The sequence below is a fragment of the Jaculus jaculus genome, chromosome 5 (assembly GCF_020740685.1).
Source record: "Jaculus jaculus isolate mJacJac1 chromosome 5, mJacJac1.mat.Y.cur, whole genome shotgun sequence".
NCBI lineage: Eukaryota > Metazoa > Chordata > Mammalia > Rodentia > Dipodidae > Jaculus > Jaculus jaculus.
In genome coordinates, this window is record NC_059106.1 from 171,304,823 (window position 1) to 171,316,681 (window position 11,859).

Sequence of the window (11,859 nt, forward strand, 5' to 3'; positions counted from 1 at the left end):
CTCTTGACAAAGTCCTCTTTCCCCTCTGACTCATAAGCTGAGTCTTCATAGTTCCCAGTTCCCTCTGCATTTTTGGTCTTTCTGATTCTCACCAGAATAGCCCATCAAGCTCTGCTTATAGCACTGCAAGTTTTCTCTGGTACCAAGTTTCAAATCCTTCCATATTCCCCCTTCAAACTAGTTCCAAAGGGCCAAAACCCGCCCAGCCAGTCTCATTGCCACAAGAACCCACTTCTTGCTATCAGTTTTCCGTAGCATTTACATAAGTTCTTGTTGCTGGGACAAAACACCAGACCAAGAGCAGCTTATGAAAAAAAAAAAGAGAGATTTATTTTTGGCTTACAGTTTCAAGAGGAAGTTTCATCATGGTGGGGAAAGTGTGGCACAAGTGGATAGCCAGCCAGGCATTGTGTCACCACAGCATCAGGGAAGAAGTAGCAGGAGTGAGCTAGCTCTGGAAAGGGGGAACTGGATTATGAATTCCCAAGGCATATCCCCAGTGACACATCTCCTCCAAGAGGGCTCCACCTCCCACAGGTTTCACCAGCTCAGGGTTAAGTATGAGGCTTAATCACAAATACATAAAGCTATGGAGACACTCACATTTAAATCACCACAGAAATCTGGGTGTGGTGGTGCACACCCTTAATCCCAGCACTTGGGAGGCAGAAGTAGGAGGATTGCTGTGAGTTCAAGGCCACCCTGAGACTACATAGTGAATTTCAGGTCAGCTGTGGCTATAGTGAAACCCTACCTTTTAAAAAACAAAACAAAGCCACAAAACCAATCACCACAGGTAAAGCAGGACTCAGGACAAGGTCAGGGACGGTGGGTTCTGGGAGGAGGTTCCATGATGCAGGGCTAGGGTTAAAGGTACATGGGTTGTCCCCCTCCCACACCCAGTGCCATCTGCTGGCAGAGCTCACTGCCACCCTCATTTCCTGCGCTAGCCTGAGGAAGGCTCTGGCTCCAGCCCCACTTAAAGCTGCTTTGACAGCACCAGCCTAACTGGGCCCCTAAGAGGCCTCAGTGTCTTTCCTGACCAACACCCATTCCTTCCTAGAGAGTTCTACCTAGCCAAGGCTATCAGGCCTCCTATTCTGGGCTTTATGCCTCTCCTACATGCTGAGTACGGAAGAGTAGGTGACCCTTAAAGAAATTTTTTAATATATTTTATTTATTGATTGATTTGAGAGAGAGAAAAAAAATGGGCACGGGAATCGAACCAAGCTCCTTTAGCTTTGTAGGCAAGTACCTTAACCGCTAAGCCATCTCTTAATCTCCCCCATCCCCACCTGGGATCCGATCACTCTGGAAACCCTTGGTATTACTTTTCACTCTCGAATCCTCCCTGTGCTACACTGTCTCCCCCAAATTCACCTGTTAGAACTTAATACCCAGTGTAATGGTGGCAAGAGGTGGGGCATTTGTGAGGCAGAAGGGTGGAGCTCTGCCTAGTGAGATTAGCAACTTCATAAAGGGAGGAGGGAGCTTATTCAACCATCATGAATGTCTATGATGCAGAGCAAACCTTCACCAGCTGCCAAACTGTCTGGAGCCTTGATCCCCACCCTATAGATTTATGACGGATTAATTTCTCTTCCTTACAAATTGCCTATCCTCAGGTATTTTGTTAGAACAGCAGAAATAGACTGAGGCATGTTATTTATTTATGAATCAGCCTGTTTGAAATAAGTCACCACCGATCAACTTTTCACCCTGTTAGCAGAGCCTTATCCTTCCATGTCCAGAAAAAGAATCCAGTTTTATTTTATCAGGAATGTTAAAAACAAACTGAGCAGCACTAAACCATTTCCAGACAAAGCTAGTTTATGGGTCATGCTCACCTCTCTGACCTGTAAATACCAGCTTCACCTGTGCCCAGGCTCTGCCAACTCCTGATGCACCTGCCACATAGTCTGCACATTGGAAGTCCTGTGCTGCATCTCATCACAGCTGTGACGGTGGCACATCCCAACCACAGCTCTCCGTCCTCTGGGGTCCCCGTGGGCCACTGACATATCCTTTGCCAGTGTACCCAGGTCTGCACAGATGCTACAAACGGAAGCCTGTCCCTTGTTCACAAGGTGTGAGCGAACTCCTGACATTCTGCATTAGCCTCTGTCCCCAGAGCTCTGGTCCCAGCACCTTGGTTCTGCTTAACCTCATAATCCTATTGCTGTGAAAGTCAGCAAAACCCCCTTCCATTGCAACACTGTCCTCACTTGCCTTCCGATTTTAAAGACGTGCTTTGACATGTGAGTGGGCTGAAGTCACACCCATTAAGATAACTAACAGCCACTGTGTTCTGAGCACCAGCCCTTTCCATGAGCTAACATTGTGTGGTGGTATTTGTTTTACCCTTTATTACTATTCTTTTTTTTGTTTGTTTGTTTGTTTTTTGTTTTTTTGGGGCAGGGTCTCACTCTAGCCCAGGCTGACCTGGAATTCACTATGTTATCTCAGAGTAGCCTTGAACTCATGGTGATCCTCCTACCTCTGCCTCCCAAGTGCTGGGATTAAAGGCGTGTGCCACCATGCCCAGCTCCCAAACTCTTTTTTAACATTTATATATGTATATATGGCTAGCAAAGAAGTAGGTTTTCATATGCCTTATTCATAACATCTTAAATTTTGATTAAGTCCCCTCCTTCCCCTTCTCCTCACCCACCTAATCCTGCAATCCTCTGTTGAGGTATGAGTACCCTCTGGCTGAGCTGTGAGGAGAAAGTGTGATCCCAAGTGCAGTCCTTGGGTCTATGACCAGCTCCATTTCTTCTACACGATGGTACCTTGAGTGAGTGATGTCTTTTGTCTTATCAATAGTCTAGGTGAGGGGCTGGAGAGATGGCTCAGCAGCTAAGGTGCTTGCCTACGAAGCCTAAGGACCCAAGATTCCCCAGTACTCATATAAACCAGATACACAAGGTGGCACATGCATCTGAAGTCCATTTGCAGTGGTTAGAGGTCTCCATGTGCCCATTCTCTCTCTATATTTCTCAAATAAATATTTGAGCCAGGCATCGTGGCGCCTGCCTTTAATCCCAGCACTGCGGAAGCAGAGGTAGGAGGATCGCTGTGACTTTGAGGCCACCCTGAGACTACACAGTAAAATCCAGGTCAGCATGGACTAGAGTGAAACCCTATCTCAAAAAAAGAAATCAATCAATTAAAAAATTAAAAGTAAATAATACACATGTTTAAATTACTTCTAACTCTACTTATTATGTATTTATTTAATTAATTTTTATTTGAGAGCAAGGAAGAGGGAGAGAGAGAGAGAATGGGCACACCAGGGCCTCCAGCCACTGCAAACAAACTCCAGACGCATGTGCTGTCTTGTGCATCTGGCTTACAGGGGTCCTGGAGGATTGAACCAGGATCCTTTGGTTTTGCAGACAAACATTTTAACCAGTAAGCTATCTCTCCATCTCTAAATATATATTTTTTTAAAGTCCAGGTGAAGGAATAGATGGTAAGACCCTATTGCTAAGACTCCATATACTTGGGATGCAAGGTCACTGAGAAATCCTGCTGGAGCTGAGCTGAAAACCTCCTCCAACTAGGCCAGCTGACAAAAAGCTGGAAAAAGCCATGCTGCACACAGCTCAATGGGAGAGAGCAAAATCACTAGTGAAGATACCCAACAGTGAACACTGCAAGTCTTATATCTGGCCAACTAGGCCAAATGAGCTAACAGGTGCAATAGTGGCATGTCTGTTATGGGGAAAACCAACAGCCCTTTAATTTGACTGGAGGCCTGCTTCATGGGAAGGAATACATCCCTGATATTGAAAACCTACAACAGGGGTAGTCATGAGCCCTAGGAGTGTAACGTCTGCTGCTGTCTGGCTAAAAGTATATACTATGCTCATTAAACTGCCCAATAAGCACGTCTCTTAATGTTCATATCCATATATTAATGTTACTCTCACTTTTGGCTAGAGAACCTTCTCTTTTCAGATGGCAGTGACCTTGGGATGACTTAGGAGGCACCATGGTGCTAAGAAGAAGTGACAGAGGAATTCTCAGCACTGAAATATCTCAATCACACCTTCCATGGCTCAGGGTCCATTGCGGAAGAGGTGGCAGAAAAAATGTAAGAGCCAAAGGAAGGGTAGGACTCCTTAGAATGTATTCCTCCAGACACAAAATGGCCTGGATATCCACAATCTCACAGTGCCTGACACTACCTACATAAGACCATCATAATAGGAAGGAAAAATGATGATATCAAAATAAAAGAGAGACTGATTGAGAGGGTGAGGGTATATGATGGCGAGTGGAGTTTCAAAGGGGAAAGTGGGAGGAAGGGGGGGTTACCATAGGATATTGTTTATAATTACGGAAGTTATAAATAAAAAAATTATTAAAAAAAAAAACAAAAAATAAATCCAGGTGAGCTGGGCATGGTGGTGCATGCCTTCAATCCCAGCACTTAGGAGGCAGAGGTAGGAGGATCGCCATAAGTTTGAGGCCACCCTGAAACTACAAATGAATTCCAGGTCAGCCTGGGCTAGAGTGAGACCCTACCTCAAAAAAAAAAAAAAGTCCAGGTGAGCTGGGCATGGTGGCACATGCCTTTAATCCCAGCAGAGGTAGGATGATCACCATGAGTTGGAGGGCAGCCTGGTACAATGTAGTGAATCCCAGGTCACCTTGGGGCTAGAGTGAGACCCTTGGAAAAGAAAAATAAAAACAAGCCACAGGCCTTTAATCCCAGCACTTGTGAGGCAGAGGTAGGAGGATCGCAGTGAGTTCAAGGCCACCCTGAGACTGCATAGTGAATTCCAGGTCAGCCTGGGCTAGATTGAGACCCTACCTCAAAAATCAAAAAGAAAAAGAAAAGCAAATAAAAATGAAGAAGAAAGAAAGAAACCGAATGTCCAGTCTCAGGGAGGACTGGGAGAGGCTGGCTGCTCGCCAGGGATGGGAGACTAGAGTTTTCTGAGTCTCTGATCCTAAAGTCCCCCAGAGCACGAACCAAGACCGTGGCCCGTGAAGCAAATAATCACCCAGCCCCCGGGGAACCATCCCGCATTCCGAGGATGCGAGGGTATGTGATCCCCATCCTGCCTTAATCCAACCATGGCAAATGGGCTCTGTCCTGGAGGCGGGCCTCCCCTCTCTTCACGCCTCCTGCCTCCCGCTCCAGAGCTCTGCTGTCTCCTATCTCCCAAACCCAAACCCAGGCCACACTCCTTGCCATGTCCCTGTGGGAGTTCAAAGTCCCAGACCCTCTCACCAGTGCTCTGTCCTCTTGCGCTGAGAATCCGGGCGACCAGATGTACCATGGTCCGGGAGGCAGCCTAGCTTCTCACACAGCTCTAAGCCATTCTAACCGGCTGAGGCCTGTACCCAGACTGATGAGAAAACCAGCCACACAGATCCTTCTCTATGGAAGGAAACTGAAAACCCCCAGCAGGTGTTTCAGGTAGCGCACAATTCTGGGGTGCAGCCCTGGAGTCCCCTGAACTATGAGCCTTTAGCTTCAGCCCATGTGCCCAGTCTGCTATGCAAGGCCCTTTCTGTGTTTCTGGGGGCACAGTTACCATCCTGCCCAGCCCCGGGCTGTTGCAATGGTGTCTGGCACATTCCTTAACCATCTTTCAACTTGAAAAAAACACGCTTTTGGCTCATAATCTCATTGTTTCTTTTTCTTAATTTGATTTTTTTGTTGTTGTTGTTGTTTTTCAAGGTAGGGTTTCACTCTAGCCCAGGCTGACCTGGAATTCACTATGTAGTCTCAGGGTGGCCTTAACTCACAGGGATCCTCCTACCTCTGCCTCCTGAGTGCTGGGATTAAAGGCCTGTGGCTCATTGTTTCTTTTATGGTTTTTACTTTCTGGATCACAAGACAGGTAGGGCATTTGTGAACCTGAAGCTCTTCGCTTAACTGCAGAGGTGTCTGCAAAGTTCAAGTTCAAGGGTGTCGAATCACATCGAATCAATCTCCCTCTTTTAAATCTTGACTTATAGCTACATGAAACAGGAACCTTAGCTATACTTTTTAATGTATTTTTATTTGTTTATTTATTTGAGAGCAACAGAGAGAGAGAATGGGCATGCCAGTGCCTCCAGCCACTGCAAATGAACTCCAGATGCATGTGCCCCTTTGTGCATCTGGCTAACGTGGGTCCTGGGGCATCGAGCCTCCAACCGGGGTCCTTATGCTTCACAGGCAAGAGCTTAACCACTAAGCCATCTCTCCAGCCTGGCTATACTTTTTTTTTTTTAACTTCTGCATCACTGAAGACCCAGTTGTATTTTAGAATGCACTGTCTAAAAATGTATGTTTACAGATGCCCAGTGTTCCCCAGTCCTCATCAAATTAGTACTGGGTGCTGAAATGCCGGGGGGAAGTCTGTCTGCTCTGTAAGTGGATGTTCAAGCATGCTTCGGGGTGATGGAAGATTCCATGAGACTACTCAGTGCTCGCCCCAGAATGCTGGGGGCCTTTCCTCCCACTGAGTGTGCTACCTGTGAGGCACCACCGCCTCACCAGCACAGCAGAGAAGAGCTTTATCTACGCGTGCCAGGGGGAGGTGGGAGCTGCTCGTTAAAATGATCCCTGGGATGCTGACGCACCAGTGACCTGCTGCCCTCGTGCCAAGGTATCAGTGCTTGTACCAGGCCCGAGGAGACTGCACAGAACCAATGGACACAGAGGTCGCTCAGGGCTTCTCTGAAGGAGGTGGTCAGGGAAGTTAATCCCAGGCTGTGACCTTCTGGCCTGAACACCTGGTCGAGGGCTCTTGCTTGTTTCATGGCAACTGAAGCTCACTGAGGCTTCGTAACTCTGTAGATATCGTGGTGGCAGGACCAGGAGGAACTGGGATTTGAGCTCATCGTGGCTTCACAGAGTTGACCCAAAGCACAGCTCTCACCTCGAGATGATATGGGAATGTAGAAAGTGATGAGGCTTCCTCAGCGCTCAGCTGGGCTGTACCTCTGGAGTTAGGGTGCTGAATGTTCACGGCCTCACACAACTTCCACTGAGTCCATGGCCTCCAAGTTCTTGTCTTGTGAATTTCAACACATGAAATCCACAGACCATAGAGGGTGAAGTTTAGAAAGATTATTACAGAGCTTATGAAAGAAGGCAGCTTTTGTATAGCATGAGGGGGGTCCTGGAAATGGGCAAGCTCACCTAATGACCCTAAGTGGGGTCTTTTATGGGAACTTGTTGGGTGGGGGCTGAGCTGATCAGTCTAGCCTCCACCTGAGGTATCCAGGAACTGCTAGATTCCCTGGATAGAGAGTAATCCCATTTATATTCCTAGGAGAGGAAGTCATCCTTCTATGAAGGAGTGCTCTTCCAGAAAGCTTCTGACATCTCTGGCCTGTCGCAAGGTGGAGGCCAAAAGACTCCTTTAGGGGAAAAGAGAGAAGGAAGAGCCAGATGTTCATTTATAGGTTTAAGGACACTCCTGGATTTTGCTTTGGGGGCCTCATCACCCCTATATGTCCTCAATAGGGTAAGCTAGGGCTGGAGAGGTGACTTAGTGGTTGAGGCGTTTGCTTGTGAAGCCTAAGGATCCATGTTCAGTTCTCCAGGTCCCACGTAGGCCAGACGCACAAGGTGGCAAAAGTGCACAAGGCTGCACATGAGCACAAGGCGGGGCACGCGTCTGGAGTTCAACTGTCGTGGCTGGAGGCCCTGGCACACCAAGTTTCTCTCTCTCATTAAAAAAAGTGGTAAGCCAGATCATTCTTATTTTCTGTCTTTCAAGGTCTATTTTTTATTATCATTATTATTATTATTTTTTTTTTTTTTTTTGGTTTTTCAAGGTAGGGTCTTGCTCTTGCCCAGGCTGGCCTGGAATTCACTATGTAGTCTCAGGCTATCCTAGAACTCATGGCAATCCTCCTACCTCTGCCGCCTGAGTGCTGGGATTAAAGGCGTGCGCCACCACACCCAACTATTTTATTTTTTTATCCACTTTATTTATTTATTTTGTACTAGTTAATTTTTTTTCAAGTTTTTTTTTTAATTAACTTCCATTATAAAAAAGATCTCATGGTAATGCCCTCTGTCTCCCCACTTTCCCCTTTGAAACTCTATTCTCCATCATATCCCTCCCCCTCTCAAACGTCTCTCTTTTATTTTGATGTCATGATTTTTCCTATTATGATGGTCTTGTGCAGGTAGTGTCAGGCACTGTGAGGTCATGGACATACAGGCCATTTTGTGTCTGGGAGAAGCATGTTGTAAGGAGTCCTACCCTTCCTTTGGCTCTTACATTCTTTCCTCCACCTCTTCCGCATTAGACCCTGAGCCTTAGAAGTTGTGATAGAGATATTGCAGTACTGAGCACTCCTCTCTTCTTTCCAGCACCATGACACCTTGTTAGTCATCCCAAGGTCACTGCCATCTGAAAAGAGAAGGTTCTCTAGCCAAAAGTGAGAGTAGCATTAATATAAGGGTATGAACTTTAAGAGAAGTGCTTACTGGCCAGTTTGATAAGCATAGTATATACATTTAGCCAGACAGCAGCAGACATCATACCCCTAGGGATATGACTGTCCCTGTTTTAAGTTTTCAGTATCGAAGATATATTCCTTCCCATGGAGCACCCCTCCAGTCCAATTAGAGGGTAGTTGATTTCCACCATGACAGATGTGCCACTATTGCACCCATTGGCTCATTTGGCCTGGCTGGACAATTATAAGGCTTGCAGTGTCCATTGTTGAGTATCTTCACTGGTTGATTTCTCTTTCTCCCATTGAACTGCATGCAGAATGGCTTCTTCCAGCTTTCTGTCAGCTGGTCTACATGGGTACTAGTTAATTCTTGAACCCAGTATGAGTGACTGTGGCATAACAGCATGGATTCAGATTGCCCCAAGTAACATATTCCAACATGGAAACAGTTTCATGAAGTTTTCACAACAAAACAAAGACATAAATCAAGGTCTTTTTCAAACATATCAGAGGAAACCTCAGGCAGGCAAGTTACAACAAAACAGGGACCCCAAAACAGGCTTCAGATGTTATCTGATGACAATCTTAGCTGTTGGAATTGTGGTCTAAATTAAAACACTACAAAATTTTATCTGATGTTCAAAAGTTTATTGGGTCAGACAGTGATGGGGAACAAGTGACAAGGAACTAATAAGAGCTAAGATATTTTTGGCCCTTGATTTGCAACATTCCAACTCTACAATCATGACATTCTGACAGTCAGTCAGCCCTGTGGAATCTTTAACATAGGTGTGGCTTTTTAAAAAACTTTCTGGGAACTTCACAGTACCCTTTCAAAGGCCATGGGTGGTCTATACTCCTTGGATTAGTTTTCCATTGCTGCTGGGACAAGACCATTATTATATCTGGGGTCCAGGAGGGTCTCAGGAGGTTCTTGGTCCAGCAAGGACAGAATTCAAGAACAGATGCAAAGGAGCTCACAAGAGTCCATGGTGAGAGACACATGAGCCAGCTGACCTGAGATGCAGACTGAGAGCTCTTGGGTTATAAATTATTTTTTTATATTATTTGTTTATTTGAGAGCTAGAAAGAGGCAGATAGGGAGAGAGAAAGAACGGGCATGTCAGGGCCTCCAGCAACTGCAAACATCAGACGTATGTGCCACCTTGTGCATCTGGCTTATGTGGGTCCTGGACAATCGAACGTGGGTGCTTAGGCTTTGCAGGCAAGCACCTTAACCACTAAGACATTTCTCTAATCCTTTAACCATTTCTGAAGCCTTTCCAGGGACAGCCTTACTAGATAGAGTTTTAAACCAAAGCTTGGCTCCAGGAGTCCCAACAGGCTAGGCTCAGTCATTCATCCCAACACTCCAGTTAAAGACCAGGAATGGTTGGGGGGGAGGATGGCAAAAAAGATGAGATTTAATCAGTGACACTTTAGTCTGTCTTCAGGATACCAACATGAGTTTCAGGTTTAAATGGGAAGAAGTGGGACAGGAACCACAGGTCTGTGTATTCAGCACTCTTGGTGGAAGGGTGGCATAGGATGATCATCGCAGTTCTGGTTCTGCAAGGGGCTCTAAAGAAGTCCTTATTGCTTAAGGAGAGAAGCTGGTTCCCACAAAGTGAATGCTCCTGCTTGGGGAGTGGTTCTGTTATGTAGTGATCTCTCTGTGAACCTCTACTGCTCCTGGAATCCAAGGTGACTAAAAGTTTTAGAAGAGACTTTCAGATACTTTTGGGGGAAGGAATCTGAAACAATACTCTATGAAAGCTGACAAGATGTCTCACTCCTATACTTGTGCCTGAAGCTCTGAGGTGGGGTGAGATCTGTATGACCTGTGTTTACACAGATGTCTCCTGAGCAATCAGCACACCTATGTGCAGTTAGACAGGAGTCTGACCCAAAGTGACGAAGAGATGCCAAATGAAGGCAGAGATGCCAGGTTCCATCCTGTTTTTAGTTACCTTGTGGACCCATGCTAGGAATCAGTGTTTTTTAGCATAGCAGGTTATAAGTGCCTGTTACATAGGAAGCAGGAATGTCTTTCTAGTCCACAGAGCTGAATCCCAGCAGGCAAAGCCCGCTGCCTAGAGAGCTCAGGTGTGTGGAGCTGCTTTAGGACGGTCCTGACAGCCGACCAGGATGACCTTGAGATCCACTTAAGCAAAGGTGAGTCTTACTTCTCTAAACAATTCCACACAATGATATCACTGTGGAAACTTTCTCCCTGGGAGTTGAATGACAGCTTCTGAAACAAGTTTAAGGCCATTTTGAAGGTTTTTGGGGGGGGCGGGGGTTTGAGGTAGGATCTTGCTCTTCTAGCCTAGGCTGACCTGGAATTCACTATGTAGTCTCAGGTTAGCCTCGAACACATGGCAATCCTCCTTCCTCTGCCTCCTAAATGCTGGGATTAAAGGCGTGCACCATGACACCTGGCTAGAATTTTTTTGTGTGTGGAAGTATTTTGGGTTGTTTTTAAAAAATATCTTATTTTTATTTATTTGACAGAGAAAGATGGAGAGAATGAGAGAATGGGCGCACCAGGGGAACAAGGTGGTTTTTCTTAACTAGGCAGTCAGTCAGGGGCAAAGGCTATAGATGGCACCTTGCCTGCCCTAGCAGGGCTACAACTTGGAGTCCAACCCAGTCTCACCTGAGATGCCTAGCAACAGTTGCTCAGCGACAGCGCCCCTACTTCTTCCCCATTCTGGCACACTGCGTAGACGGGCCCCTCCTGGGGCAGACCCCCAGAGTCCAAAAACCAAATTCAGGTCTCTGCGTCACACACCCGAGCGTGTTGTCAAACTCCAGCCCGATTAACTACAGAGTGGCTCTTGGCTATTCATTTTCCCGGCACCCGAATCTCCCGTCCGTGTTTTGCTGAAGCCTGGCTGGGAAGCGGGGGTTGGGGGGGGGGAGGTGAATGTCTTCCTCCTCACGTCACTGTCTTCTAGGCTATGGGACTTTACCATCTGATCTATATTTTTCTAACATAAAGGCCAAGAGTTTACACTCCCATGCTCTGCTTCCCACAAGTGTTTATGTCATGGTGTGTGTCGCGTGTGTGTCAGGGGCATTGTGTGTCAGAGGCCATGCGCGTGTGTCAGAGACTGTGTGCGTGTCAGAGGCCGTGTTTGTGTGTGCGCGCGTGTCAGAGACCGTGTTTGTGTGTGTGTGCACGTGTGTCAGAGGCCGTGTGTGCGTGTCAGAGGCCGTGTGTGTGCGTGTGTGTCAGAGGCCGTGTGTGTGCGCGTGTCAGAGGCCGTGTGCGTGTGCATGCGTCTTTCTCTCTGTGACGGCGATTCTTTTTCCACTTCCGCTCCTCTTTCCAGCCGGGCAAGATTCTGGCTTGACTCTCCCTAGCCTTTCCCTGCATACCAATTTCCCTAAATAAACCCCGTAGTTCATATTTACTCTTTCTCTGAGTCC